The sequence below is a fragment of the Manacus candei genome, unplaced genomic scaffold, assembly GCF_025592945.1.
Source record: "Manacus candei isolate 608988 ecotype Guabito, Panama unplaced genomic scaffold, ASM2559294v1 h1tg000008l, whole genome shotgun sequence".
Taxonomy (NCBI): domain Eukaryota; kingdom Metazoa; phylum Chordata; class Aves; order Passeriformes; family Pipridae; genus Manacus; species Manacus candei.
This window is the reverse complement of record NW_026138056.1, coordinates 27,337,526-27,350,786: the sequence shown is the minus strand read 5'-3', so window position 1 is coordinate 27,350,786 and position 13,261 is coordinate 27,337,526.

Here is a 13,261-nt window from a genome sequence, read left to right as displayed (position 1 = left end):
AAGGGAAAAGATATAGGTTTATACAATCAGGCATGTGTGTGCATTCCTGGTAAACTGAAGAGAGGTGCTGCAAAGAGTCACTGTTACCACCCCAGCTTCTGATGTTTTTGGTTGGGTGGTTACAGTTCTCCAGCATTCTCCATGTGCCTTTCTCCTTCAGCAGAGAAAAAAGAATTAATTCATTTGTTTGAAGCTCTGCACTCCTCTTATTTTTCCCTCCTACTTATTTCAGATTTTTCTGACTAATAAATCCACTTCACCTTTCCTCACCTTTATCTTTAGATACACCTGATACCTTATTTTCATACACTAATTTGTGGCTTCCCTGGTATCATAATCTGCACATCCTCATTCACATGTTTAGGTGTAAACAACCACTACAAGTTCCTGAAGACCGTTCTGGTGGAGACTTTTGGCTCTCCGTCCCTCAGCAGTGTTCCCCCACACTTTTTAAGAACACCTTTGTTGTTACAAATCCAATCTCTTTTTAAGTTAACATTCCCACCACCTCCTCTATCACTGTGCATTTCTGTTACAGCGACATCACAAACTGCTGGCTACTACAGTAAATGTAGATAATGGCTTGCCTGTAAATTAGACTTGTGTGAATAAAACCCATGCTTGTTTACACACTGAAATAATGCCAAAGACCAGCTCAGATGAAACAAAATATTTATGAATTGGATAAATTGGAAACTTACATCTTTATAAGTTTCTCAAGTGGATTCAGGTATAATTTCCCTTGCCCTGCCCTGTTTTAATGAAAAATTTTCTTCTTAAGAGCTATTAGACATATTACATTTGTAAAAGACACAACATTTTAATTTATACTCAGTAATATTAAAGCAAAGTTTTAAAACAATCCTTTATGAAACAAGTGATCTTAACTATTGTAATTCACATGAATTTAATTACACTGATTTTTAAAAGTAATTTAAATATTGCTTTAAGAGAAGTTGTTTTTTTGCTACCATAATAAAATAACTTGTTTTATACAAGATACAGAAGAATATAATTTGATCATTTCTTCTCTTAGCCTTTGTTACATAGATTTTTACATAATCATTACTCATAATGTTCTGACAGATAATGCTATTACTAGCGTTACCATCTTTGCTATTATTATAAAAAATCTTCTGGCTTTGTGAAAATTTTAATTTATTAAAATGTAATGAAAGCACATCTAACATGAACCATAATTTATGAAAATTTTAGATGTGCTGCTTGACATTCATGTCATCAGGCTTCAAAAGTTTCACATCTGAAATGTGAAATTACACAGATTTATAAAGATCCTTTTTCAGCATGTTAGCTGGCACTATCTTCTGTAAAATGTATATGTTTGGCTTTAAAGAGACAGCACATGCAATTTTAATGTCAGCACCAGCATCACCAAAAAGTGCCCTGGCAATCAGTGGAAAGGTTTAATAGGTTTCCTGTCTTGTTCTTAATTTGCTGAAATTACAAAATCAATACTTTCAGTTGTAGCTGCAGCTACCCGTTTTACTGCTTTAAGATAAAGTCTACAATAAAGTAACCTTCACTTTCAATTTGTAGCACAGAACATCAGGGTGTTCTTGGCCACTAACTAGTCTTTCTTTTCTCAGCCAGTATGAGACATTCTAGGTGTGTGATTTTGCCCTTCAAAGAGGAAAGATGCATTTTGTATTAAGCTTAGCTCTCATCAGCGACTTGTTTTGTTTATTTTTAACATCTCATTCTGCTCTCTCCTCTCTCTGCATGGGTTGTTGATTATTTCCTTTTTTCTCTGTGATGATGTTCTATACTACATAAGTAAGTGATTGGTGTTGAAATAGTCTAATCTTTGTTTTACCTCCCTCAGTCTCCCTATATGACAAAGGAGTATATTTTTTCTGCTGCAGTTAAAAGAGAAAATTCTCCATAGTTAGTCACATTTTTAATAGTGAACACGACTGCATATGCAAAAGGCTTTTAAAAGGACCAAAATGAGGACAACCAGATAACTCACCACTAGAAAGATCAAGCTCTTGTACAGAGCAAGGAAAAAAGGATAAATAAATATGCTTCCGCAGGTTGCTCTTCTATGCCTTCCTACTCTTTAATGACAGAAGTAAAAAAACCATATCCTTGCACAACCATTTAGTTTTCAAACTCAAGTCTAACCTACAGTCTAACTCTGGAGCTGGTAGCACTAGAGAAGAGCCTTGGCTTGCACGATCCCCTTCTAGAGAAGCACTAAAGAGAATGTTAAGCTGCTCTCAGAAAAGATTGCAGCATAAGATTTCTCAGTGCCTTCCACTGATGCAAAATATATTCACACCAAGGAAAAAGAGCTCTCAGCACCTGCTACCTCAAATATTAATGAACACACACACATATGCACATACACACATGCACATGCATACGTGCACATTATACTTCTTACTTCTCAGCCATAGCAATTTCAAGCTGGGAATTTTACTCATAAACAGCACATGATGGAGTTAGAATATTGTAAAAAGAGAGAATATTTGATCAGGAATGAAACACAGTTCATCTCATCAGGAAAACAGAGCCTCCAAATGCCACAGCTCCCTTGCTTTATGCTCTGCATTTTTCTAACTAGCTGCTCAAGGTAAAAGCATACTATTTATCTTGTGATGTACTCTCTGTAAATGAAAATTCAGAGTAGATCTAGAAGCAATATTGCACCAAAGGAAACAAAAGCATTTGTCTCTAAACAAGTCAAGAGAAATGCCAAATGATTCAATGAAGATCACTTGTGTCACTTCTGTTTGTTTTGATTGGTCCTTCAGTGTTTACAGTACTCAACTCAGCAGGCTCAGAACCCCAAATCTATATTTAATTTAAAGCATTGCACCATCACTCAAATCTTTCAGCAGCCTCACTACAGTCTAAAGAACAAGGGCAGAGGGACCTGTTTACATGGAGCACTTTTACATGCTCCAAGGGATTGCAGAATTGTTTAAAACATATTATACCAAAAAAAAAAAAAAAAGAAGGTTTTAAATGTTATTGTGAAACAAAATATTTACAAGTACTTGTAAGATTTTTGCCTGCGTTATCTGTCACTTTTTAGGTATTCTCAGTAAGCAATCATATTGCAAGACAAGACAAAACATTCCAAACCCAGCTTTAAACTGCAAAATAATATGTATCTCAGTAACCTTAATTTATCAGAACCAATATGCTGACCAGCAAATATAGTGTAATAAAGACAGCCGTAGCTACAACATTGAAATCTTTGTACAAATTCACATTCATTTACAGAGTTAAATAGAATAAAGAAAATTATCAACACGCATTGGAGGGCCCAGTCCTTTCAGATGCAGAAATCAAAGTTTTACAAAGGTAACCAGCTGAAGGGGAAAAAACCCAAGTCCCCATTTAAACATACACAGGTATCTTAAAACATGTCTGGTTTATAAATGAGCCCTCAGTTTCTATTAACTTCTGCCAGGGTAGAATCTGCTCACTATTTTGCAAAAAAAGCCTTGATGCAAATGGAGAGTTACTAATGTCATATGCACAGTGTCAAACCTTCTCACTGTAACCATGGTGGTAGCATGCATCAGCGCATTATTGCAGTGGTTTTCAATCCTTGTCAGGCTGCTGGTGTAAAAGTCTCTCTAACTAAATTTACGGGTCTCTCCAGGGAAAGGAAGCTGAGATAGAGGAGAGTTTAGAAAACTAGACATGGTTTATCTATGTGTACCATCCAAATTTTCCCAACATACCATGAGATTTACAGGGGAGCCTGTTACCCTCTTTGAAAATCTAGGAGCTTTTATGCATTCACCCTACCTCATCACTTCCCCTCATGGTGGCTTCCAGCCTGGAATTTTTGCCCCTGTCCCTAGCTGGGCCAGCCCATGTATGAAGTTTGATCAAAGCATATCAGAAATTGTCTGTAGATACTACTCCCTGTGAAGCATGTTCCCTTATCAATGACCCAGTCATTTAGAGTCCTTTATAGGACTCTGGACATGAGGGTGATGGTGCAGAGGGGCCCTGCACTAGCACCAACATGCTGCATCTCAGGCACATGCAGTTAATGAACCTGCCCAGCTCTTCTCTAGCTGGGATCAGAATAAGGCCAAATTTGCAGCACCAAGTCCTGATTGCCTCAGGCATGAGGAGAAGGCAGTGTTTTGGGAGGGAGTATCCAGAGGTTTCAGCACTAGGCAGTCTCTAGCCTTCAGGAAAATGCAGAGAGGGAAGGAGAAACAACCGAAATTAGCTTCAACCCTGGAAAAAGGAGACAGTCTTGTAAGAGTTTTCCTCCTCTTACCAGAAACATTTGTCCAGCGTCTGTGTTTTTTTCAACCCTGTTGTTCTTCTCAGCAGACAGCGTAATTTGACCCAGAGGATTTTGGCTATCTAAACTATGCCTAATCATTTTGGCCCCATTACATCACTACAAAACAGTTCAAAATAGAGAGCCCTTTTAATAGATTTCTTGCTTCAGCTAACAAAAATTATTCGAACTTCAGTTTTAGCTGGGCTTATTAAAGCAGGACTGTGTTTAAGTTATAGTAATTGTCAATAAAGTCTTTTATAGCAGATTTAACTCAGCATATTTTAGATCTTGCCAATTTGAGACAGTTTCCATAAAAAGGAGAACAGCAATGTTACACAGTGATAACTCAAAAATGGAAAAAAGGAATTATTTAGCATAAAAGGAATTATTTAACATAGTAAAAGGAGGTATAACTAGGAGTAATGGGAGGAAATTAATAAAGGGAATATATCAGTAGGGGGAAAAGAAAAACCTGACTGTAAGTTAACCAATAGAAAAATCTCCCCAGAGAGCAAGGAGTGGCCCACTGCTAGCCAATTTTAAAATAACTGGGCAAAACATTTCCAAGTAAATATACAGGCTGGAAATAATTTTGCACCTGTAGACACAGAAGACTTGGTTACCATTCTGTCCCCAGCTTCTAAATTTTATGAAAGTGAGCAAGTAAATTGAGCTTTCTGATTGACAAATCTAGTGAAATTCAGTATCCTCACTGCTGAGATGTAATTGCACAGCTTTTATCTTTGCCAGCATCAGAAGATGAGCGGAAAAAAAAGGAAGCAAAAGTGTTGGGATTTTATTTTGTGGGTTTTTTTTCTTTTTATTTGACATTCATTTTGTTGGTCGGAATGATTAGTTATAGTTGAGTTATCTAGTAATAATTTGTTCCTTCACTGACATTAGGAGAACAAAAAATTATTTACACTAAAAATGCTGCATAACGATAACCTAAGTTGTAATTTTTTTAATCAATCATTTGTAAGAGTAAAATAAAGCAGAAAAGCCAAAATGCTCTTATACAGAGATATCACAGTCATATCAAAATGCAATAATTTCTGAAAATTCAGAATCAAAATTAACATCCTTCTGAACTCTGTTTTGCAAGACATTACGTAAGACATTGTGTTTATTCAAGAGAAGTAATGGAGGAAACACAAATGTGTTTGTGGGGTTTAATATTAACTTACAATTGTTTTAAACCTACTGAAAAAACACTGATTTTTTTAGATGAACAGCAAGTCTGCAGACATAAAGCAAGATATCCCATACCAATTGCAATACTTGTTCAATAAAAAGGATGAAACTGTTCTCTTGGTGTTGGGCCTTTTTGGATAGCATAAAACTTAAAGTTATTCAATATCTGCATTAATACAACAGGTAATTTATTTATTAGTCCATAGAACAATTTAATTGAATGTGTGATTGAAACTAGAAAATACAAATCCTCTGAATAGTTTCTGTATATTTATGATTATCATATGTTTTGAAACAAAGAAATAAAATAATCAACAGATTTGATTATAACATCATTAGGTGTGAAAGCATTGCAACGATTTTTTAAAACATTGTCATAATATATGAACAGTGTATACCTCATTCAGGATTTAAAATATATATATTTTATTTTCTTTAAATATAAAGACCTATCTTTACCCCTAAATTTACAATATACCATAAACCCTTGCATCTAGTTGTTTTTTTAACCACATCTGCTGACACATAGCTGATTTCAGTCTGATCTACAGCGAAAACAGAAATCACAACAGCAAGTCTGACAAACTCGGACTAAACCAATGTTAACCTGCACAGCTAAGACATTGTAGGATTATATAAGTTTCAGTTTACTTTTGCTGTTGTATGGGCTTGCTATGAGCACATTATGAATTTGGTGGGGTTTGAACATGTTTTTTTCTTATTATGTAAGTGTAGGTGCTTATATTAAAACTTGTGCTTATCATATATTTGTCCTTTATTTTTAAGAATCAAAATATGTATAAAGCAGAGAACTTTAAAAACAAATGACTACAGAACTCCTCTATAAAACAGAAATACTTATAGTACATTACGCAAATAATGATGCTACTGTTTAGAAGTTTTAAATAGCATATTTAACCATGTAAAATTATGTTTTATAGTGTGATTAATATTGCTAAAAGATTAATATATTGATTGATAGAGGGGGGCTTAGGTTTACAGGGTTTTTTATTAAAATAAAAGCATGGTGCCCATCAGTTCTCTTTAAACATGTAAAATTAAGAAATGGATTTTTAGACCTTCCTGGGCATTATTTCATTTAGTATAAAACTTCAAAGTAATCTAAGCTTTGCATGTAAATACACAGCTAAAATAAATAAATTACAAAGGAAAAAAAATAAATCCAACTTTAAATAAGGTCATGTAGTTTGAGATCAGTGTATTTTTTTTTTGTTTGGCGTAAAATAGAATGACTTCCTTACCTGATCCTCCCTAGCAATGTTGCCAGCTTTTGGGTTATAAATAAGAAACAGGAGTAACAAAACAAATAGTCATATTGCAGCTAAAAGCTTATGATTGCATCATAAAAAGACGTAAATCATTACCATTTTTACATTTAAAATCTCTATTCAAGTATGTCTGAGCATTTCAGGGCAAAATAATTCCCAAAAAAATTAATATTGAGGTTTAAATTTAAGCACTTTTCAGAAATGATTCAGAGCAATGTTGTTTTTACATAATGCTGTGACTCACCACTTACGCTGAGGGATATCAACTGATTCACGTGTGTAAAAAGTGTGGAGGGTGAAGTGGAAGCTAAAGATACACTTGAAACATAGTACCTCTTCTGTCTCCAGGTGCCATGACATGCTAATAAGAATAGTGTGTTTGTGCACATCCAAATAAACTTCGATAACCATTCATCCCTTCTGCTTATAGGTAACCAGTGTGTCCGGAAATAGAGCATGTTTTATATGCATGTACATATATAAAATGCCAAATTATTTTGGCATTTCATTACAGTGTCAAATTCAATAGGATATACAAACATTCTAAGGAAGAATTTACTCCTTGAACAACCTGCTTTCTTAAAAATAAGTAGTATCAGTGCATGTACTCTATTAAAACATGCTTTAAATTCAATATATTATCGCTTCACTTATATGCACCAGATAAACAAATGGTGCAATAAGACTCTGGAGACTGATTTTTTAAAATATTTGATTATTTTTCTACTATTTAAAGTCTCAGAACTTCAGAACTGAGCTAATTTACAACAAGAACATCATAAAATTGGACAAGGAAATTGTAGATAATATTGTATGCATTTAATTTTAAATATCTATCTTATATCTTTGGAGAAAGATAAAATTACATCTTAAAAATACCCCATATTTTAATAATACAATTTAACTGTAATAGAGTAATTGAAGAAAGAAAGCATTCTATAAATTGTCTTCCCTTCAGAATTTAAGGAAAAGCCATTATTATAATATTCCTCCATATCTGCATTTTCTTAATTTGGTTCTGTTCACTTCCCTTTGCTTCCTGTTTTTCTGCATTCTCTCTATTTTAACAGATGTAGTTTAAAAAATCATATTTATAGCCATGTTTTTAATTATTTTCATTTCTAAGAATTAGATACTTGGGAAAAATCATATTAGCACAAGTAACATCCTTCTGAAAACTGTGACAAAAACAAAAAGCTGTTTCAGTAAGGCACTGTTTCAGTACCTTACCTCTGCCCAAGAAGGTAGATAAGGGGATCTTTTACAAGACAGTTTAGTCACTCCATGCCATGTCAACTGTTGGGAACACAAAAACAGTGAGGCTAGAAAGTAAAGCCTTAGGACTTTATCTCTTTTCTCCTTCTTAAGATCTACCACTTATTAACATTGTTTGATAATACAGACTAAGTTTTACCTAAAAAACCAAAAAGGCATCACAAATGTTTGCCTCAGTTACAGTAAGTCTGTTCTGTGCAAAACAAGAATACACTCCAAATCTTATTTATTTACCTATGACTGTTTAGTATCTTATCTGTAATTAGAAAAGAACACAGTTTGATTTCACTTTGGTTTAATCATATGTAAGTAAATTCTATAATGTTGATGCAGAATTTTGCAACTGAGCATTTCCCTTTCCTATAGTACTGTGAGATTCAGAAGGCAAACCATGCACTCATTCTAACAAAGCAATATAATAGGGGTGGAGGGGAAAAGCAATTTGGAATCTATAGGAAGGTTACCATAAAATTTACATTTTCCATAAAATATAAGTAGCCACCATTTTGCTGTAATCCCAGAGCAGCAACGAAATGGTGGTACAGAAGAAAACTACCCTATCAGACACATTTCATCATTGCTTCTATCCATCACTATCTTCTTTCGCTAGCGTGATTATCATTTACCTTTCTCCTCCTTAGAAGCAACATCCTAATTTTAGATTAAAAATTGATAGATGCAACATAGTAAATAGTTAAGATATAATTATCAAACTAACACTACATACTGTACAAGTCCTCTTCTCTCCCCCCACCCCCCCTGCCACACTTCAAACTGCAAAAAAGTACTGCATAGTGTTTCTATCACAGAGTGATGAACACATCTCTTGGAACTGCTACTGTATGAAAGCTGTATCCTAGAGGTAGAACATATGTTATGGAATATGGCTGCTGCATTGGTCAGTATGTGTTTTAATTACTATATGATGAGATATACATAAGTAACACTCAGAAGACCGAAATGACTTAAACTAATTGTTTTTATTGTAACGTGTGATATTGCATTTTGTGAAGCATTTTATACTGAAGTGAATAGGCATATTGACATACTCAGTTTAGAAATGTATATTAAAGCATCAATTTTGCTATGCAATGCCATTTTCTTGTTTGTTTTGTTATTGCAGGCTTTTCAGAAGGCGTGGAAAGGAGTGCCTACTTGTATATAAAGAGAGAAACAGTATTTGTAGATTAGCACAGGTCTATTCTGTGATATTGTGCTGTATATATTAAAAGAACTCATGAAGTTTATTCTGTAACCTCTGCAGAAGTACTATGTGCTATGAGCTTTATTAACTAAGTCTTAAATTTATAATAAACCAGAAAAGTATATTCTGTAATATATTTTCTAAAACTGTGCTTGGTGTTTATCACTTAAAATATGTAATGAAGTTAAGATGAAAGACATTTTCAAATACAGGATGTCATAGGAAAATGTTCTTGTTTTTCAGACACAAGTTGAATATTTTAGATTCCAATATCATGTTTTAACTAATAAATCACAAAACACAAAATGTGGGTCATTTAAGTGATAATGGATACTGAATTTAATTTTTTTTAGGAAAACCTTTCGAAAAATCCTTAATGATGTGAAATTTGTTTGTACAAATCTGCAATTATGTACAAGTAAAACAAATGTCCTCTTCCTTCTTAAGTACTTCCATTCTTTCCCAATTCAAAGCAAAGAGTATTTAGGTAACACTGCCACCTATTGCTTAAAGGTCATAGTTACTAAAATCTGCTGTAGGTTTTTGTCACTCGTCATTGCTTGTTTTGACTATTATGCTTTCATTATTTCTAATAACCGAGTGAGACTTTTATATTCTTTCACATAACAAATAATAAGTATCTGCCTTCAGTACTATGGCTACTATTTATCAGGAATTAATGAAAACTTAAGAAACTTTCAATATTACTGAAATTAAGTTTCTAGAAAATGCTAAAAAAAATAATTTCAAACACAAAATCCACCCAGAAAATTAACAAAAGGAAGATTCTTCAGGCTATAACGTGACATATATTGCAAAATCCAATTTATTGGTTAAATAAAATTATTTTATATAATACAAAGTAACATAATTCTTGCTAAGATTTTTCAAGTGGATAGGCAAATATTCAAACTGTAAACATGCATCTGCAGGTCTTTTAGGGACATGTCTTTAAAAGCATTTAAATAAGTCACTATAAGATCAGACCTAATTCTTTCTAGTAAATAGTTCTGTTTTCAGGACAACCATCAAAAGATCACTAATTCCACATCTGATCAAGAATCATGCCATAAGAATAACCTTTGTCAGCTTGGGGAAAAAAGTGAGAGAAAGAAAATCACTTCTACTTTTTTAAGATAAAAATCGAGAAAAATATACTTAATTATACTAAGTAAGGAAAGTAATATGAATCAATCAGGAAGATAACACCTGTTATATAAACTATATAAGTACTGTCTAGATTAATTTACAGTAATATAGAAAGATTATTTAGTTTGGAAGACAATTTATTGTTGAAAGGCTCTTTTCTATCCTCAGTGTATTACTCAGTCTGCATGTGTAAAATAAGTTGATTTTACTACTTCACTACTGGGAAGTAACTGTATATTGTATAAAATCCCTTATATTCTCTTCTATTATTAGAAGAAAAACTACAAATCCATTTTTCACATGCCCAAAAATGTTCAGAGTCACTATGCACAATGTGTGACATTTGCCCTGTATTAAAATCTCACTGTGAGTCCAGTTGTACTTCTAACATTTGTGAAATTGTAAGGTAGATGGATGTACTTAAGAAGAGTAAAAATAGAAAATATTTCAAAAAATAAAAGTGAGTTGATTTGGGGATTTTTGTTGGTTGTTTTGTTGGGGTTTTTTTCTGCTTGTTTTTGTTGTTTGGCTGATTGGGGTTTTTTAACTAAATGAAGTATTTTAGATTTCAAATATTTAAAAAGTCCATGGTAGCAGAGAGAGTTTCATGGAGTTTTTATAGTAACAGAAGGAATCTATATGAAGGTTAAATTTCTCATGGACTCATTTTTTTTTTTTCTATAATAGTAACTACATCCTTTCTAAAACAAAAATGAGAAACAACATAGAAACAAAACTTGGTTTTGCAGTTAGGGACTTCCAATCTTTTCCCCACTCATATGATTTTACCCTACGACATTTTTAACCATTTACCTCCTACTAGAAGGTTACCTCTCAAAACAGTCAACTATCACAGCCAAGCAGTATCCAGAGGTAATGTCAGAAAGGGAATAACTGAATACAAATAGACATCTGTACACCTATTTTTTTATCTTTTCTGGTTTATTTCTTATTTCTACACTCTCAGCTCCAACAGCAACAAAAGATTTTTGCACTGGGGTAAAACTGAAAAAAAATGTACTTTGTTTTCTCTTTTATTACTCCTTTAAAGAAAACAAATACTCAACACCTAGAAATTTCTGTATTAAATGAAAAAGTTGGAAAATTTTCAGATCTCATTAAATGTTTATGTACTCAAAACAATTTGGCACCAGAGTATTCAACCTTAAATTCACTCAACTTAGTACAGTAGAATGAATTATTAATTATCTAATTGGTAAACATTGATTTTCAATGTAATTACTTGTTTAATGCACCATTTTCTGTAAATATCAGACCTAGAAGTCTGGTGCTTTTAATAAATTTTCCTTGATGAAATATACCACTTGTATATATTCACATACAAAAATATGTCCTCATTATCTCCTTCAACTAACTTTCTTTTAGAAAGTGCAATGTTTCCTAAACAAATGCTTTGTGACATCGAAAGTTTGCAGGTGTATTTTTCCCCACCTCTTTTACTATCTAAATTCTGATACAGCTGGACATAAAGGTTATATTGGCAAAAATTATATTAACTTAAAAGAATGTTCAAAATGCTTAAAAATAACAACAGAGAAAAGAAAGAATATATTGAATTAAGTGTAGGAAGACTAGAATAGGTAGGACATACAATGCAATATTTAAAATCCAAAAGATACAGAAGGCACTCATGAATAACTTGTTAATTTTATCTCCAACATAAATTTCACACTTGTAGTAAACCAGTACTTTTCATAGCTAGGCTAAAAATCAGTATAATTTTGCCTGTCCTATACAGGGAGATAAACAGGCAGGCACATGTATACTGAAATGATTGTGAAAATGCTAGTATGCCTTGCCTCATAACATCTGTGTGCTAAAATACTTATTTCAAACAAAGGTGCAACTTAATGCAAGAAATAAATACAACATGGGTGAAAAAAAGTATCTTCCTTAGCTATCTGCAATATTAAACTACACACCTCATGTCAGAATATACATTAAAACTGCAGAGATGGTTATACTTCAACAGCTAACATCATCATTACTTTTATACCTTGACTTTACTAGATCATTGCTTTAAATGAGCATCACAGAACCAATGGAGCTTTAGTCTCTATGTTACATTTTCTTTATAATCATTTTCAATTTATTTTTTTCTTGCATGTCATCATTTTAATGTAAATCTTTCTTTTTCTTTTCAATAAAATGAAATGATTAAGTAATCCTGCTTTTTGCATGATTAAAGATGACGGATAAGCTTGGGTGGATAAAAATCAAGGCTCCTAGCAGAATCTGTGCACCTCGCATGTCAGAATCCTTCCAGCTTGTTCAGTGCTAATGACAGAAAAAATTAGCATGTGTGTGAGTTGCCTAAAAAGAATAACAAGCTACCTTTAAGGACCTAACCATATCTCTACACTAAATTTTAAACAGACGTTTTCCATAATTTTCTGTAATAAGCCCTGATGAATTGTTTTGAAATAGATTAAGAGAAAAATCTTTGTTTACAGCAATAATAAATGTTCATTAAATCTATCAGTGAGTACTACTGGGCTGTTTAATCCCCACCTTTTAATCACCAGATATAACACATTTAGAAAATAAAATGCAAGGGATACAATATATGACGATACAATATGCTGAATATAGTACGAACCTGACAAAAAACAATGACATATTTTTATTAGCCAGTCAGATATGACTTACTTTTAATGAACAGGAAAAAACTCCTAACTACTGATTTTTGCCAGTGTCTCTTTTCTTTCAAGAGCCCCATGCAATATGTGTTCAGGCTTTTCTGACTGAGACAAGAAAACTAGAAAGGGGATATTACAATACAGCACATACATACTGCCATCGCCTCTAGACATATGACCCAAAATGATGGTAAGAAGTCTTTCTCTG